The 14,583-nt window shown below is 37.9% G+C and overlaps 1 protein-coding gene across 8 annotated transcripts in view; it reads left to right on the top strand.

The window, feature by feature from the left end:
- GPR141 (G protein-coupled receptor 141) overlaps positions 1 to 14,583 on the top strand; it is a 169,632-nt gene that overhangs the window by 136,740 nt on the left and 18,309 nt on the right. Inside the window, exon 1 of one of the 8 annotated variants that reach the window (XM_032483707.1) lies at positions 26 to 1,420. The exons of the other annotated variants lie outside the window; for them this stretch is intronic. The gene's annotated coding sequence lies outside the window, so the exon portion shown is untranslated. Of the gene's footprint in view, positions 1 to 25; positions 1,421 to 14,583 lie in introns of those variants that run through there. 8 annotated transcript variants of the gene reach the window in all.

Raw genomic sequence — 14,583 nt, 5'->3', positions numbered from 1 at the left:
GAAGGGTACTGGAAACCATGTCGTGCTTATCACCATCATCAATGATGAACATTTATGAAGTGCAATCTCTACCAAGTCCTACGATTTGTTTCATGTAGACTATCTGCAAATAAAAATGCAAATAAAACACTTAGTACAACAACTTTATGAAATATGTAACATTAAATCATCCAGCTGACTGATGAGGTAAATGAAGTCTGGGGATATTAATTAAGTAACTTGCCCAAGATGGCCCAGCTAGTAAATAATACAGGCAAGATTCCAGCGCCGAAGTCTGTAATCCTACACTATGCTGGAAATCTTAGTTACTTGCTTGAATAAGAAAAGATGGCAGGGTACAGAAATTGAGAGAAGAGAGAAGATAGGAATATTCAGTTGATGAAGAAATATCATTTAGAAAGGGAAAACATTAACACTGTAAAGACCCCAAGAATAGAACTATAACTCTGGTAAGGTATTAGAGGGAGGTAGACTTCTGTACAATATAATAAAGAACTTTCCAGCCAGTATTTTTGTCTAACGATACCATGGACTGTCTTGCAAAACAAAGTGTGAATTCTATGAGGCTGGCAGTGTCTGTCTGGATATAAAAGAAATTTCCTAAATTGAAAAGAACATTGGCGTGTATATGACCTCCTAGATAGTATGTGACCTCTAAGATGTTTTGACTCTAGAAGTTATCTCATTTAAACCGTCACAGCAGCCCAGCAGATTTAAGGATATAATTTTATAAGTGACCGCATTGAAGCATGATGAGGAATAATGGCTGAACCTAGGTAAAGAGTTAATTTAGTCACTGAACTGAGCTCTGAATCTAGTCCTTGATTCTGTCAGCATTCTTTCCAAATTTTCTCCTGATAAATTAGTTGGCAAAAAAAAAAAGTTGGCCAAAAGCAGTCTGTGTTCCAATTATGCAGGAAGTTGTTCCTGAATTTATTATTGTGCTAAGGGACACATTTCTTCCTCCACAGTTTAATGGGGGTTCTAATGGGGTGGTGACAAAGGGAGGTGTCATTTGCAGGGAGTAGTGAAAGCTAAAACTGCCCTCATAAGACCTGGGAAAATGAGTAATAATGTGTCTGAGAGGAATGCTATGCTTGCAGGAAAGGCATGTGCCCCGCCTGGGAAAAGGCAGATTACTTCAGAAGACTGATGACGGGAAACGGAGTCGTGTACAGGGACTGATCCCAGATAGACAGGGTCCTTTCCTTGAGTAAACATTGGCTTCCTTACGCAAGAGGGTTTGAGCAGCAACAAGATGACAAAGCCCAAATGCCTTACTTAAAGTACTCATTCAAATAAGTAACAATAATGGCTACCATTTTTACAATATTTCATAGATTACAGTGCATGTCCCTGTGTGGTATCTCACCCAAGTCTTCTCAACATTTTAGATACAAAGGAAACTGTGGACTTGAAGGTTCATAAAGATTCTTTTATTCATTGTGTCTCACTTATTTCCCAAATGACCTTGAGATGGAGGTGTTATTAAATTATATTTTTAGCTGAAATAAGGAAAACTATATATAGTTGCACAAGCTGTAGTCCCTACTATAAGTACATCTAAGGCTGTTGTTTGTTTCTGTCACCAAAGTCATTATCATCAAGCAATAAGGAAAGGTAGGGTAATATTACATAATGGAGGAACTATTAGAAGAATGAATAGTTTAAAAATATCTTTATGATTATGAAAACAGTATTTTTATTATCAAAGAAAGTTTAGGAAATATTGAAAAGTACATAGAAAGGAGTCAAAATCATTCATGGTCCACTGCCCAAAGCAACTACTCTTAAATATTTGAAACAGTCACTTTCAATAAATACATATATTCAGATTGTATAGTAGGGATCACAATGTATAAACAATCTTGTCTTCTTCATCACAGGAATTTTCTATTTTATTTAATACTTCTTTATAAGCATAGTTCTAGTGGTATTGCGGTTTAGTGTAGCATAACTAACGTATTGTTAACAAGTCTCTTTGGATCTTAGCGTGTGTATTTTGTACACATTACTGGTAGTGCTGTTAGTAATTCCTAGAAGGATTACTGCCTCAGAGAGCACAAATGCTGTTCATGAACTTGCCATACACTGCCAAAGTGATTTCTAGAGATGTGGTCCCAATTTCATCTCTAGTGAGCATTGTCAATTCATCGTTGCTAGCACTGAAGACTGTCACGATATTTTACTTCACTAGATGGAAAAGATCTTATTGTTGTTTTAACTTTCACTTATTTAAAGACCATTAGTAGCAGGGTCACTTTACCTTGTCAATACAACTCATTAAAGCCACAGAGAAAAGAAGTGTCTGCTAAGGGCAGTCCTGAACTAAATGTTTCCTGCCAAGTGCAAAGCTCAGATAATCACAAGGAACCCCCACTGGACACGGCAAATAATACTTAAGGGTGAGAAGGGTTGGGTACTGAGTGCAAGAGCAGGAGCTGCGGGGACTAAAGCATGCATGCTGTTTGTGAGCTGGTGGCCTCTCTTCCTGCTACCAGGAGGTGTATTTTTTATTAAGCAAACAGTCGTTGGATGCCCGCTGTTTGCCCAGCACTCCTGTGCTAAGCATTCTCTCAGCATTTGTTTCACAGCGTGGATTCTCTGTTCACAAAGCCCTCTGCACAGAGGATAAAATGAGGATGGGTTCTCAGCAGAGAAACTGAGGGTATTTGATGATCTGGAGGGAACCCCACTGGCTATGTTTCCTTTGGAGGCACTGAATTTTATCATATTTACTCTTCATCATAGAAAACGGAAGTATATCCATCTTTCACCATTGTCTCTCTTTGTTTAAGGAAATGTTTTCTGCACTTACGCATTTCTTTTCAGATTACTAATTAAGTGTCATTATGGAAAGTTTGACATACACAGTACAGTAGGGAGCAGTGAGCCCCAGGTGCCAAATGCCCAACTACGCCCCTCGGCAGCAGTACAACCACCCACAGTTGCTCTGGTTGGATTCATTCCACTCCCCCAACCCCAACAACTGGGTCATTTTGAAGGAAACCCCAGATGTAACATTATCTTATCCATAAATATTTTGATCTGTATGTCTAAAAGATGAGATTCTTTAATATTATACAATACCCAGTCAGTGTTCAAATTTTCCTGATTGCCTCATTTTTTTTCCAGTTGGTTTCTTGAGTTTGGTTCCTAATAAGACCTATACATTGCTTCTATTGATTTGTTTATTACATGTTTTAAAATCTAGAATTCTCTCCTCTCCCTTAGTTCTTCGCGGCAGGCAGCTCTGATCCTTTTAGTGGGAAATTGTATTGAAAACTCACAATCTGAGTGTCAGGGATGCTGACTGTTACTGATATGGTCATTTTTTTCTGACCAGAGCTAGGAAGTAACAGGAAAGTATTTTTGCTCTGCTTACAAAATTTTAATTGCTATTTACTTGTATGTCTAACACGATTTTTTTATTCCTGAATTTCAGAACTCCACACCTGCTTAATCAAATATTCAATGTGTTTATTATAACTAATAGTGTTCTAGGTTCTTTAGGGTGAGAGTGGGAATGGCTCACCACATGGTCTAGCTTTCAGGATCTTCTTTTATGTTCTGCAATACTCGTGAATCGAAATGAAAACAAAAAACAAAGCAGGGGGAGAGACTGAAATTATTCGGAATAAAATAACAGAATGACAGAGCTTCAAGGGTCTACTGAGATATCCCAAGCTGACCTCTTCCTTTGGCAGACAGATGTACCAAGGACAGGGAGGTGACTTGTTCAAGGTATCTAAAGCAGTAGTTCTCACATTTTAACATGACCAAAAATCTTCTGGAGAACTTGCTAAAACAACACTGAGCCTCACTCCAGAGATTCTGATTCGGTTGGTCTGGGTGGGGCTGTGGTGATGTCCACGGTGCCAAAGTACTGACTAATCATGAGTGGCATCCATCTAGATGTTTCTTGATAAGGAACCAAAGTGAGCAACTCCTTAGCTATAGGCCTGTTGAAGTACATATGAATTCATTTTGAACTGTCTGGGAACGTATGCTGGAAAAATCAAGCCATGGGGTCCAGAGCAAGTAAATTGTGGGTTGGCTGTGTGTTACCTACCTGGTGTGATTTATGGAAAAGACTGGGCTGCCTTCTTGAATCTACTTGATGTCTTCAAATTTTCATCACAGATTAATTCCTTTAGGTTAATGCCTTCTTTTAAAAATCAAGTTCTTAAAGAAAAATTCTACCTCTGCTGGTAAATTATTTTTTTAGCTATAAAAACAGTTCATTTGTCTTTTTAAAAATTTTAATCTTTTATTTATATTTATTGAGGTATAGCTGATTTATAATACTATGTTAGTTTCAGGTGTACAACTTAGTGATTCAACATTTTTATAGATTATACTCCATTTACAGTTATTATAAAATATCAGCTATATCTCCTGTTGTGTTGTGCAATATACCCTTGTAGCTTATTTATTTTATACATAAGTACTTTGTACCTTTTAATCCCCTACCCTTATGAGCCCCTCCCATCTTCCCTCTCCCCACTGGTAACCACTAGTTTGTTCTCTATATCTGTAAATTTATTTTTCTTGTTTTATTCACTTGTTTGTTTTATTTTTTAGACTCCACATATAAGTGGTAACATACAGTATTTGTCTTTGTCTGTTTGACTTATTTCACTGGGCGTAATTTTTTTTTTTTAATACCCTCCAGGTTCATCCATGTTGTTGCAAATGGCAAATTTCATTCCTTTTTATGGCTGAGTAGTATTCCATCACACACACACACACACACACACACACACACACACACACACACACATATTTCAGTTATTGCAAATAATGCTGCTGTGAACATTGTGGAGGGGTGCATGTATCTCTTTAAATAAGTATTTTCATTTTCTTTAGCTATATACCCAAGAATGGGATTGTGGGATCACATAGTAGTTCTGTTTTCAGTTTTTTGAGGAACTCCATACTGTTTTCCACAGTGGCTGTACCAGCTTAGATTCCTACCAACAGTGTACAAGAGTTCCCTTGTTTCTCTGCATCCTTACCAACATTTGTTATTTGTGGTCTTTCTGATCATAACCATTCCAGCAGGTGTGAGGTGATCTCACTGGTTTTGACTTGTACTTCTCTGATGATTAGCAAGGTTGAGCATCTTTTCACGTGCCTGTTGGCCATCTGTATATCTTCTTTGGAAAAATGTCTAGTCTTCTTTGGAAAAGTCTATTCTGCCCATTTTTTAATCAGGTTGTTTGTTTGTTTGAAGTTGAGTTCTACGAACTATTTGTGTACTTTGGATATTAACCCTTTATCATTTGCAAATATTTTTCCCCATTCAGTAGGTTGTCTTTTCATTTTGTCAATGGCTTCCTTTGGTGTACATTCGCTGTTGACGGGAAAAGAGCCCAAGGGTTCACACTGGTAGTTACTAGACTTAGAATACTCATATATGTACCTGTGGAGAGTAGGTAAGATAGGTACTAAAAAGTATGAAAAAAAATTTATAAAGTTATCAATTTTGCCTACTTAATACTGCTTTTGTTTGGACCATAGAAATTAGACTGACATTCTTTCCTCATACAACCTTTCTCTGTGTCTCTGGATAATGTATTAGGTTATGAATCAAAGGCTATTTTTAAAAAAACGTAAACCTGATACCTGAAAGATGGCAAAGAGTGGTTGCCTTTCTGGTGGAAATGCATGAGCAGATGGAGACACTATTTAAAAAAAAAAAAAAAGACAAGATACCTATTAAGGATGTTGTATTCAGTTAGCTACTGCCAGCAAAATGCTGTGTAATAAGTCATCCCAAGACTCCATAGCACAAAGAGCAAGTATTTATCCTCGTGGACCTGTGTGTTAGTTGAGGGTCAGCCAGCTGGTCTAGGCTCAGCTGGTTGGCTCTGCAAATCTGTTGGTCTTGATCCAAAATCCTTTGTCTGCTCACTGAGGCTGGGCGCTTCTGGGTGGTTTAACTCTACTTTGTGTGTCTTTCACCCTCCTTCTGGGACCAGGGGCTAGCCCAGAATGCTCTTCTCAGGGTAATGGCAGAAGCACAGGGAGTGTGCTGAAATATTGCCGCTTAATGTCTAAGCTTGAAACTCTCACACTGTCACTTCTACCTTAGTCTTTTAGCCAAAGCAAGTCACTTGATCAAACACAAAGTCAAGGGGGCTGGAAATACATTCTGCTCTGTGGTGGGAGGGACTGCAAAGTCACACGTCACAGTGTGTGCACACAGTGAAGAGTGAAAAATTGGGCAAATAATGCACTGCCACAAATATATACACTGTGATAGCAATCAAGTTAAATATTACATATAAAAAATTCAGATAAAGTACCATTGGATTCTCGTGCTAATTTATAATGCTTTTTTAAAATAGATAAACTGTTAAAAACAAAATAAAACAAACTTAAGCCAGTGTATCCAAGACACATCTATTAGGTCTTGTTTAGACTTCTCTTCCTCTTTTGCTGCCTAGAGTTGCCTAATTCTTTCCCTGTGTTCCACATGGTTCCATTGTTACACTTGTCTATGTTAAGCCTTATTACTTAATGAAAGTTTCCAGACTCTATGTCTACAATTGTTGCATCACTTTAATTACATGCCATCTTCAATATATCCTGTCTTGTTGCTAAGGAACCTCCAATTCACAGTGTAAAATACCCGTTAGTTATATATTTATGTGACTGAAATCTCATTTCTTTACTTGATTATCCTGTGTAATTTCGGCTACCATTTATTAAGAAGTTCTTAATGCAAGCCTTTATACTGGACCCTTTACATCTCACTTAATGATTCTGCAATATTGTTAGTGTAATCTCCATTATATCAATAGGGAAGTTGAACCCCAGGAGATTAAATAAATTGCTTAAGATCAAATTGATATTTGTATTAGAATTCAAAAATGGTCTTTTTTGGCTGGAAAGCCAATGGTTTTTCTGTTATTCTTTTGCATGTCTTTTGTTTCATCCTCTTCTCCCCTCCTAGACCTGACTTTCCAGATTTTCCTCTGAGATACAGTGAAGGATAGGTTTTATGCTAGGTATTTTGGTGGCAATTGTTGGTGGGATCCTTTTATATGCTCTTGAGAGCCTATGGGTTTGGCTGGGCATGGATTATTATTATCTTCTACAGAGCTGAGGGGTAATGCTGTGAAGTGAAGAGAGTTACACAGCCAAAGGGTGGCAGAGCTCAGGCCCAAGCTCAGGCTATTTTTCTCCTATTTTATTTAAATTACTATATTTAATCATGGTAATTGACAGAGTGATAGTCCACAGTTTCGCTAATGGAACTAGCTAGTTAATTTTACTTCAAAGGACTGTATTTCCCCATAAGGCTCTAAAAGAATTTAGGAATAGTAAAAGAGTAGGCGTTCCTCACACTGCAACAAAATAAAAGGTAAGTTGGTAGCAGGTAACTGTTATGCAGGCTTACAGTCTGCTAGATTCTAGTGGGTTACATCTGTAATAGGATTTTTAAATAACTCGGAACCGTTGGTAACTGATTGCTGGTTACACAACTTCTTAGGCAATACAAGTTAAAGAACAATCAACAAAGAAGCGAAGCAAACTTGAATTTATCCCAGAAACCTTGAATAAATCAAACCGGGGTTTCTTTCTTTATGTTATCCTTATTTTCCAGTGAATACTTTTTATTGTACAGGTCCAGTCCAAGAAATCAAGAGTTTATTTTTTTCTGTATTTTAACGTGCTATTTGGTAACAAGCACTGTTACATCATGGTTTGTTACTCTGTTGTGTAGAAACCAGATGTAAGCTGTTATGTTCTTTGCAGTGGCTTCCCATTCATCTGTATCTCAAGCACTATGAGTCTCAAAAAAAAAAAAAAAAAATCAGTGAGTCCTGGTCTGGGTTGGTTGAATCCTTATGAAAGTTGGAAGATGAAATTTCTTTCCTGAATATTATTTATCTTTATTCTGAATTATTCAGAACATGCTAGTATTGCAAGAATTTTGGGTAATTGATATATTTCAGTTTTGTTTTTGTTTTTTGAAAAAGACCTCTAGATAGGGAAGAACAGAAAAAGAAACTATTGAGATTTGTGGAATGGCTGCTCGGTGTCCAGCCCTGTGCTGAGTGCCTTACATAATTTACCTCATTATTGGTTTCATAGTACAGATAAGGAAATAATGGCATTTGTATGAATGCCAACTGGATGAAACTCTAATTTAACTTTTTTTAACTATCACATTTTGATGGGCTCAACATTCGATAGGGTATTTTGTCTCCTGTTTTTTCTCCTACTAGAACATACTTCATATGCCAGATACCTAAATGTCCATTGCCAAGCTACCACCTAATCAGCATCATGACCTTAACATATGCTGACTTCTGTTATGGTAGTGACATGGCTACCGCACTTTTAAGTCTCAAATATACACATTTCACTTTCTAAAAGAATTTGCCTTTGTCTAGCAGTTCCAGAAAGAGTCCTAAAATTCTTTCTTATTGGATCATTTGAGGCCATATGTCCATCTTAAACCAATAATTGTGATTGGGTATGAGATGGGGGTTGAAATGTGCTACTTAGTTTACCTTAGCCCAGGTTTAGAATCCCATCTTTGAAGTTGAGACATAGAGTCAACTTCTTCAGAATGACTTAGACCCTGAAATGGAAATAATGGACTTTGAGGAAGGCAGAAATGGAGCCTGAGGAAGCAGGCAAACACAACTGTCCACAACATCATTCATTCTTTCAGTGAACCATGGACGCAACAGTTTTACTAAGAACTGTGGGGAATCTAATTCAAAAAAGATACATATACCACAATGTTCACAGCAGCACTATTTACAGTAGCCAAGACATGAAAACAACCTACAATGTCCATTGACAGATGACTGTATAAAGAAGTTGTGGTATATTTATACAATTAAATAATACTCAGCCATAAAAAATAATAAAATAATGCCATTTGCAGGAACATGGGTGGACATGGAGATCGGCATTCTAAGTGAAGTAAGCCAGAAAGAGAAAGAAAAATACCATATGATATCACTCATATGTGGAATTAAAAAAAAAAAAGACACAAATGAACTTATTTACAAAACAGAAATAGACTCACAGACATAGAAAACAAACTTACAGTTCCAGGGAGAAAGGGGATGGGAAGGGATAAATTGGGAGTCCAAGATTTGCAGATACTAACTACTATGTAAATAAAATAGATAAACACAAGTTTCTTCTGTATAGCATGGGGAACTATATCCAATATATTATAGTAACCTATAATGAAAAAGAATATGAAAATGAATGTATGTATGCATGGGGAACTATATCCAATATATTATAGTAACCTATAATGAAAAAGAATATGAAAATGAATGTATGTATGTATATGTATGACTGAAACTTTATGCTGTACACCAGAAATTGACACAACATTGTAAACCAACTATACTTCAATTAAAAAATATAAATTAAAAAAACAAAAAACTGTGGGGGAAATGGAAAAAAACTAGACATAGTTCCTGCCCTGGGTGTCTATATTTTATTATAGAGAGGAAAAAGCTAAATTAATAACTATAATCAAATCTTGAAATGGTATGAAACAAAAGTGGTGCAACTATTAGGTTCAGAAAGATAATTACCTTTGGGTATGAATAATGGAAAATTGTTGAAGGAAATGAAAGATGACTTACAGCATGAAGGACTAGTTAGAATCTTTGAGGAGGATGGCATATGTAATATGTTGCTGGGAAAAATTGGGACACAGGAAAAAATAAGCTTTGTTAGGGAGTAGGATGGATAGAGATTAGAAGTAATTTCCAAGACTTTAGTAGAAAATGTACCACCTTAAAGAACAAAACTTATCCTATTTCACTGGGTTTTTTGGGGGGAGGAGGATTTATATTTTCAATAAGGATGGTCCAAAAAATTAGCATGTGATCAAAAGTATCATTTCTTGTTGGCTGAATGTGGTAACTTCTGTATTCTTTGGTGAGTTGGTTCTGTTGCTCAAGAATCCGTGCACAGCAAAGTATGTTTTTCTTTCAGTTTATATATGGTTCCCTTCTTAAGAATTTCTATTTCTGTATAAAGTTTCAACTTTATTTACTTGTATCTTATTTTTTATAAAAGAAGACATAGTGTTGCTGAACTTTCAGCTATTTTTTTTAACTCAAACTCTTTGTATCTAAACATTAAAGGGAGGGTTTGCCTTATGGACTGGAGATGGACAAAATGTGTCCCATGGGGCTAAGAGTGTTGTGAGCATTTATTAGGGTCCAGCTCTTTAGAAGGAGTCCAGGAAGATATGTGGAAAGTTTCCTAGCCAATGAGCCTCCTTTTTCCATGATGGATATTTTCAAAAGGGGGCCAAGGCCATGTGTAAACGATGGCTGTGTCTCATTACAGACGAGCCTTCCCCTAATTGGGTATGTCTCTGACTAAGGTTAAAATTTACATCATTTTAAAACACATAATAACTGTCAGCAGGGAAAGCGGCCCAGAAAGTGTGTACTGAGGCCTTGGGAGAAGAATTAGAAGCTGATTTCAAATCTATGAAAGGGAAAAGCTATGCTTCTTTCCTCTAGAGTAACCCATATGGTCTAAAATGAACCAATAAAAGAGAAAAACAAACATCTCTCTTACTGTCACCTCCCTGCCCTGCCTCCAAAGTTAAATGCATTGAGGACACCTCTGAACAACCAGGACTGGATAATTGAGATCTTTGGAGGTGGTGTGTTTGTTGGTTGACACATTCAGGCTGTAATGGAGAAGACCATGTCATTCATTAACAAACCCTTTAAAGTTTGGTGTCTGTCCTTTGTGTTTCATGCTGTTCCGTCCTCTGACACTTCCAGTCTCCTCCTCCTTTCCTCTACTCTCTTTCTGCCCACAAAATCCTTTCTATCGTTCAGTTCCATTTCAAAAGCAGCCTCCTCTGTGAAGCCTCCCTGGATTCCTCCTTCTCCCAGTGTGGCTTGTTCTGCCCCCACCAGTCTGCTCTCAAGGCACTATCTCCTTCCGCCTCCACATTTTCTACTACATGCATCTGCCTCCTACACTACATTATAAGTTCCTGGAGGGCAGGCCCATGTCTCTTTGTACTATCTGTCCCTCATTCATTACTATACAATCTTTATACTATCTCTTGGTAAAACAGATACATCTTAAATTAAATAAATTGTTCAAAGATAATAAATACACCAGGAAATAGGTCCCCTGGTCTCATAGCTTTGTGATGCATTCCTTCTTCTCTCAAGGATAAAATATATCAATTATATTGAAAGATTCCACCATTAAAAGGTTTATAGCTAGTAAGGAGGATTAGAAGCCCTAAATTCAACAAATAATCAACACAATATTTAGTGTTTACTGTGGACCTAGCATCAACTAGTGATGGACTAAATAGTGATAGTCACTGCCCTCATAGAGATTCTTGTCTAGTGAGAAAAGTAGTCAATCAATATACAAACTAACAGGTACATTTATAATTAGGCATTGTGTTAAATGTTATGAAGAAAGTGAATGGTGACTCCCGATAATATAGAAACTTTAGAGAAAATGTGGGCTAGAAAGTGTTTTCTGCTGGTGAGCCTGATTTGAGATAAGTGACATTCATAGAACTTCTTGAAAGAGCCACCAGTAGGCAAAGGAAACAGGACATTTGCCAGCTGGCACCTCATCCACGTAAGTCTTGGTTCTTCTGAGGTCACAAGGGTGAATGATAGAGAATATGAAGATATCTTTGACTCAGAGAACCTTAGGGAATTTTAAGTTTTGGGTGCCTACCAACAGTATGGAATTTGAAGATACATGATCTCAAACAGAGCTCAGATTAGTAATACTCTTTTATTTTAAACTGCCTTGATAAATGTTGCGTGTGTGTGGTTGGTGGGGGGTGCAGTATAGAGGTATGAAGAGTATATTTTACTATTTGTAAATGGAGAATTTCATCAGATGCTCTCCTGTAATCTGGAGAAACTTAGTTCCTCTCTTCAAAAAAACTGAAACATACCCTTTGCCACACATATCTGAAAGTCATGAGTCATTTTTGTAAGAAAAGACTAAATTGTCTAAGAATTCATCTTGGCTATGGTTAGAATATGAAGTTCAGAGGAAGCTGGGTAGCAAACCAAAAATAAAGTAGTGGGGGTAGCTGAGAATTAGACGGGAAACTGAAGAAACAAGTGGCACCTCCTCCTAGTCTGGGATTTCTGCAAGAAATTACTTGGGCCCCTGTGGGATGGGACAGGGGGAAAACTTTGAAGGAAAGAGGTGAGGGAACAAGAGCGTAAGGCAAAGCTTGAATTCTTTTAGAAGTTCCATTAGGAGTGAAGCAGTGATGACGGGAAGCAGAAGCAGCCCTTGGAAGCAGGGGCCAGAATGAGTAACAGAGGAAGGAGGCCCTAGAGAACTTCAGAGCCAGGCTGGAGTCAATATTTGAGGGGCTGGCTGGTCCTGGGAGGGTCAATAATCAAAGAGATACATCTAAATTAATTTGAGGGCATGGAGTAAAGAAAGAAGCATCAGCATGAGAGGAGGTTTGGGGGGTTCCAGGATACTCAAGACCCAGAGAGAGCTGGGTCAAAGCAGCCAGAGGAAAGATGCAGTGCGACTCCTGCCTGGCACTCTTAGAAGAAGGCTGTGTCCCAGTGGCACATCAGGGATCCCTGGGCACAGGCAGCGGGAAATTACAGACAGCAGCCCCTTGTGTCCAACAACGACCAGACGTGGCCGTCCCTGGGCTAGATTCATCTGGTGTTGAGCAGCTGGTCAGAGCCCCCTGTAACCATCTCTCTGTGTGATTTCCAATCTCAAAAAGAGGGAATTATGAACTTACAGTTCAAAAAGTAAAAAGGAATTAAGAAAAGGACTCAGGATTCTATCTTCAGGACAAATTAAATTTTGATAATTGAAGTTTAATGCAGTTTTGTTTTTCTGTTATATTTCAACCTGATGAACAATTTCTCAAACATTTATTGGCTTTAGAGACTACTGAGTGGGCCTATTTTAATTACTCCTCCAAGTCTTCTACTAGTGTTCAAATGAACTGCCTTTAAATACCTGGGTAACTGGCCACAGAGGTATAAACAAGTGCGGTGGAGAAACAAGAACCAACAGTATAGGAAAGTCCCTGCCTTAGAGGCGAGCAGGGATGCAGCAGGATGGAATGGCCACCTCCTGTCACAGGAGGACGACTTCTGAACTGCGGCAGCCCTGTGAAGAGGCGCTCGGCGTCTGGGCTTCAGCGCTGCCACTTGTTAGCTGAATGAACCTGGGAAAGTTGCTTCGCTTTCCTGAGCCTCAGTTTCTTCATCAGATATCTGGGATAAAAATACCCAGATCCTAGACTTCTTGGGAGGATTATAAGCAATGTACATGGCATTTCCATCACAGTACCAGGCACCGAGGAAGGACGGAGGACATCCTAGCTATTGCTGCCGGCATAATGGTGCTAGAATACAAGTGCCCACTGCTGATGAGAACGCATAAAGCCAGAGGCACCTGAGCCTGGAGACGGGAGGAGGGGGAGCCTCGGCAGGTCTGCCTGGCTAACTTCTCAAAGCTGTGACTTGTGGAAAGTCTTACTGCTCCGAGTGAGATGCTTCACATTCACTTTGGAGGTATGGTGCCTTCCAACCATAGATATTGGTTAGTTCTCAAGTGAAAAGCCACCTTTCCTTGAATAGAGAGACTCAGCCTCCCCGAAAGTCATTGTCTACACCCACTCCTCCCCAGGTGGTCTTGACTGGTTGGCAGATTATACTGAGCTCCAAGACAGAGGTCCGTGATTTTTCCAGACTCTATTTAGATGTGAAGCAAAGACAGGATTTGAACAGAATACCTATAGAACCTATGGAATACTTGCCTTTCATTGTTGGCTCAGCTTACTGGGGGCTGAGAGTATGTTTCAAGGGGTAATGCATTACGTGACAGTATTTTACCCACAGCTCCCTGTTTCTCTCATTTCAGTATTCTGCCCACAAGAACGACAAATAAAGATTGGGTGGAGTCATTTGAATGAAGTATTTAAAAAAAAAAACTGCTTGATAGAAATAGCTTAAATTAGGAAGCAGGGAAAAATTTTTTACTTTAAATGAATATTTTGTATCTGTCAATGTAAAGCAATTTGGCAATATAAGTCTAGATCCACGAATTATTTTCATGTCACACAACCACTCTTTTCTTAGATACCGGCTTCTGAAAATAATCTAAAATGTGTACAATGCTTAATTCACAAAATATTTATCATAGAATTATTTATAACAACATTAAGTTACAAATGTCTGATTACTGAAAATTTGGTTAAATTACATTGAAGGCGAACACTTGATGGGATGTTATGTAGTCATTTAAAAGTACAGAAGCTTCAAGGCTAATTACTTCAACATATTACTAGTGAAAAAATATGGGTTGAAAATTGAGACACAATGTGATTATTATCTATCTCACTAACATAGATGCATACAAAGATAGTAGCAGAAAATACTAAAAGATTGAAAAGAGTGGAAAATTTCTGTTCTTCTAATTTTTCTTTATTTTCTTTAATTTAGTTGCCTCTTTTTATAATAAAAAAAATAACTAGAAACACTGAGAAAAGAAAAGGAAATAAAACCTCAGTAATTATTATGAAGGAAAAAAAGA

The sequence above is a fragment of the Camelus ferus genome, chromosome 7 (assembly GCF_009834535.1).
Source record: "Camelus ferus isolate YT-003-E chromosome 7, BCGSAC_Cfer_1.0, whole genome shotgun sequence".
Classification (NCBI taxonomy): domain Eukaryota; kingdom Metazoa; phylum Chordata; class Mammalia; order Artiodactyla; family Camelidae; genus Camelus; species Camelus ferus.
The sequence above is the reverse complement of the archived record's forward strand: the minus strand, read 5'-3'. Positions and strand labels throughout refer to the sequence as shown.